The 4251-nt window shown below is 38.7% G+C and overlaps 1 protein-coding gene across 2 annotated transcripts in view; it reads right to left on the bottom strand.

The window, feature by feature from the left end:
• Positions 1-1231, bottom strand: part of robo2 (roundabout, axon guidance receptor, homolog 2 (Drosophila)) — a 98878-nt gene extending 97647 nt beyond the window's left edge. For both annotated transcript variants that reach the window (XM_015038828.1, XM_015038829.1), the window contains exon 1: positions 1148-1231. The gene's annotated coding sequence lies outside the window, so the exon portion shown is untranslated. The remainder of the gene's footprint in view (positions 1-1147) is intronic.
• Between the last annotated feature and the right edge of the window lie 3020 nt (positions 1232-4251).

Genomic DNA, 4251 nt, shown 5'->3' on the forward strand with positions numbered 1-4251 from the left:
ACAAAACACCCCGCCCCTCCGAACAAAACAAAAACAAATCAAGTGCTTAATTTCAAAAGCAAAATAATAAAAAAATGTCCTATCTAGAAAAATTATTTCAAATTCAAAAATACTTTATTGATCCCAAAAGGAAATTAAATGTTGTTGTAACTCAAATCAATTAAATTTCTTCAAAAAGTTATTGTAGATGAATGGTTTGTAAATACTTTATACTTAATATATTTATAAATACCTCATAATTAAAAGTAATTTATAAAACCATTTAAAAGAAAAGCAAATAAGATATTTATATTCAATAACAAAATTAAATTAAATAACTTACTGCAATGATCAAATAATGATAAAATAAAATAACACTCTCTACCATTATTAAAAACAAGCAAAGTTTGAAAGCAAAATGAAAAAATCAATCTTCAATAGGATGATGCCTACAAGCATTTTTACTGGTTCTACAATGTTTTGCTGAATTTGATCTTCAATACTCTTGGAAAAGTGATCCTAAATACAAGTTTGTACACTTAGAAATATTTCAAAGACAAACTACAACCTATAACACCAAAAAATGCTTAAAATGGAGCTCTCGCTCTGCATTTAATCTTTCTGCAAGCAGGTACTTCAGCAGGCACGCGGATACTCGTCTGCCTTGCCATCACAGCAGCTGAGCAGCTTAGAGGCTCCCACGCTAAGCAAGGCCCACATGATTCATTCCATGGAAAGCTATTGTCATTCACTCACTTAATCTCTCTGTCTGCCTGTCCTTCACTAACTCCCACATACACATATTTCTGCCTTGCACAAATGCTGAACAGGGAGCTCAAAGGAACTCAAGGGCAATGCTTTATTTCTAAAAAAAAAAAAAAAAAAAATGGGGAGAATTTTAATTAAATTTTGTGGTTTTTCTCATTTATTCTGCGCCAGCAACAATGAGAACTCTGTTTGTGTTTGTGCTGCATACTTTCAAAGTTGTTTGAGGTCAAATTCTCTAGAGAACCAAAGACAGCAGCTGATTTTTTTTCTCCTTCCTCAGAATCAAGAAAACATCTGGTTTGATCGACACATTTTCAGTGTTTCTATGGTGTGTGTTGGTGCTGGAGTGGGGAGGGAAAGTCAGTGTGTCTCTCCCCTTCCCTGCCCTTCCATCTCTCACCATCTGTGACCTCCAGTTGAGCCTTAGCGAGAATGCTGCCCGCAACGGTCAGAGCCTGGCAAATGTAGTAGCCGGCATCTGCTCGCTGCACAGATGAGATGGTGAGCTCTCCGCCGGGCGACACGGAAAAGCGACTGTTGGGCTGCTGGGGCTGGTTGGGGAACAGCAGAATCTGAAGGAAAGAGGGGAAACAAACAACCAATTAGAGAGAACACGAACGTGGTGCGCCTCGGACAAATTACAAAAATCAGCCATCCACGAGGCACGAACAAACACAGATGAGATTGTGCACACTTCCAAACAAAGACATTAAAGTGTTACAGCTAGAGTATGAGCAATTTCATCTCCTACTTGGCTAACCAAGCTCAAACTGCAAAACATGTCAACACTTTGCAATGTGTTTTTCTGAGGTATGCTAGTAAAAGATTTTGTGCTTGATGGCTTTATGACTTCTCTTCTCTCTGCTTTAACTAGATTGTAGAACAGTTCCTGCCCCGGCCCCCCCAAAGGTAAGGGAAAATCAATTCATTTTATAACTCCTGGCAAAGGAAACAAGACTTGCTGCTATTACTGTGTTGTGTTGCACAAAAAAAAAGTTTCTGCACCTCCTTTCAGTTTTACAAGAGTTTGAATTCTCTGAAGCATGCACTTCTCTGAGAAAAACAATATTATTCACCAATCAGCTTCTAGTTTTCTCAGGGCTTGTGCAAATGAATATCTACAACGTATCGTTTAAAAAATATTGCTGCATATTTTTGGTTTCGGAAGTTTTAGTCCTTATTAGCCCACATAAATCCGCCCCTGAGCATTGATGTATACATGCCAAACCCATAGGGGGCAGTGCAGCGCAAAGCCAAAACACTTCAATACGTATGTGTCAGTCTCTATCAGTCTCTCTATGAGACTGATAGATCAGACTTGCATAAAAAAAAAGTTTAAAAAAAAAGTCCCGATGACTTTTTCCAGTAAAGTCGAGTTGACTTTATTGGGGGAAAAAAAAACTGGGAAGTTGAATCATTCATCCTTCCTGTGGGAGGAACCCGAAGAGAACCCATGCATCCACAGGGAGAACAAGCAAACTCTGTGCAGAAAGACCCCGTGCTGGGAATTGAACCCAGGACCTTCTTGCTGCAAGGCAACAATGCTCCCTACTGCACCACTGTGCGGCCCTCCAAATTTCATTCTCCAAATGTTAAGCAAGAAGATGAAAAACAGAATTAGGCCTTATTTGTGCCTGTTTAAACTAGATTTAATTATACCTAATCACATCATTGTAACAAATTATGTTTGTTTAACTTAGCCGTCTCCACCCTAAGCACTCGTGAACTCCATTATGCTGGAGTGTGTTGAAAACGCTGCTTTTTAATTATCCCTAATTTGCACTCTGAGCAGATACCTTTGTATCTCGGCGGTGAGGTAGCGGACGTGTTGACAAACAGATGGGAAGACGTGCATCTGCGTGTCTAAGAAAGCTGCTTGCGGTGCATTCGGTTTGATTTCAGAGTGATGCATCAGTAATCTTAAGTTCCCGGTTACAGAGACGTGTGACGCCGCCTTAGGTCGCCCACAGGTGCGAGTGTCACTCCGGATCTCTGTGCGAACTTGCAACTTGATTCAGCCTCTAAAATAACTGTTTCGTAATTGTTAGCGTTGACTAACTGCATTGCGCAAGTCGAGTCGTATCTGCGGCTCATCGACAAGGCCCGACGTGCTCTTAATTGGCGCCGTTGTTGACCGTAGAGAGGACACCCAGGTATTTGAATCAGCTTATCTGCTGGAGAGAGGGATCGGATCGCTCTTATCAGTTCAGGTTCATGGAAAAGCGATTAGAGCTTGGCTGCTCGGCTGCTCTGTGGAACAAAGGTGTGGCTTTGTGTCTTTAGAGGAGATGCTGATGATAGATAAAGCACTTTGTGCCGCGGCGTGGTGAACAGAGGGAGCACTTGTACAAACAGTGGAGGGAATCCAAACAAATCAGTGTTAACGACAGTTAACGACACGGCGCTTTACAGATATAGACACCGCTTGGAAATGTTCCCCATTTTGTCACAGTGCAACAGCAAACTTCATTTCACTGGGATTTTTCATGGTGGACCAATCAAAGTAGAGCGTGATTGTAGAGGGTAAGGAGAGGAATGCATGGTTTTGAAATGTCTCTCTACATAAAACTAAGAAGTGAGGTGTCTAATTCTAACTCAGTCGGTTTTTGACTAATTTTAGACAATTGGCTGTCCGCTTTCAAATTAGGAGCAACAGAGTAAAAGAGGTTGAATGCAAATTCGCACCACACCTTTTGGGATTTTTATTTATAAAAAAATAAAACTATGATTGTTTTTCCTTCCACTTTATAGTGTGCTGGTCTATCACATTAAAATCCCAACAAACACAGGCATATTCTCCTCAGTGAATGGGGTATTTCTGTAATATCCCATTCACACTGAGTGTGATATGATTCAATGAGTTATGAATACTTCTGGAAGGTTTTGTGTATATTTGGGATGAAACGATTAATCGGATTAATCGTGATGAATCAATTACTGAACCAATAGTCGACTTACTTAATAATTGATTAATAGTTAACTGGAGTAAAAAAGAAGAAGAAAAAGACCATTTGCTGAAAGAATGTCACACTCGGAGCAGTGAACATTGCCAAAACTGCATAAATAAAAATATACATTTTGTATTTAGATTTAACAAAAAAATGGTTAAATATGTTCTATCCATAACTCCTCAAAGTTGTGTTTTTTTTCTATCCAGAAAAAACACAGCTTTAATTTCACCTGGTTCAAATTTGTAAAAATAAAAATAAAAAATAATAATTGCCTACTGAGCAACTTTTGCTATCTAATTATAATTTGCTTAGTTGAAAAAAACAACAAAAAACAACAACTCATCTCTCCAGCAAAAAGGGTGGAGCTTTTCACATATTTAGCTGCAGATGCCTCTTTTACTACAAACAATCCAACATTCACTAATGCTGTTGTTGCGATTTAGACAATAAAATATTTACTTTTTTGTTTGAAAATGAATTGAATATTTGCCTATTTGCGTCTTTTACTGTATTTCTAATATTGTAAGAAAAAGAGGCTCAAATCTGAAAAATG

Source organism: Poecilia latipinna, unplaced genomic scaffold, assembly GCF_001443285.1.
Source record: "Poecilia latipinna isolate Pla-1442-1.1 unplaced genomic scaffold, P_latipinna-1.0 Scaffold454, whole genome shotgun sequence".
Taxonomy (NCBI): domain Eukaryota; kingdom Metazoa; phylum Chordata; class Actinopteri; order Cyprinodontiformes; family Poeciliidae; genus Poecilia; species Poecilia latipinna.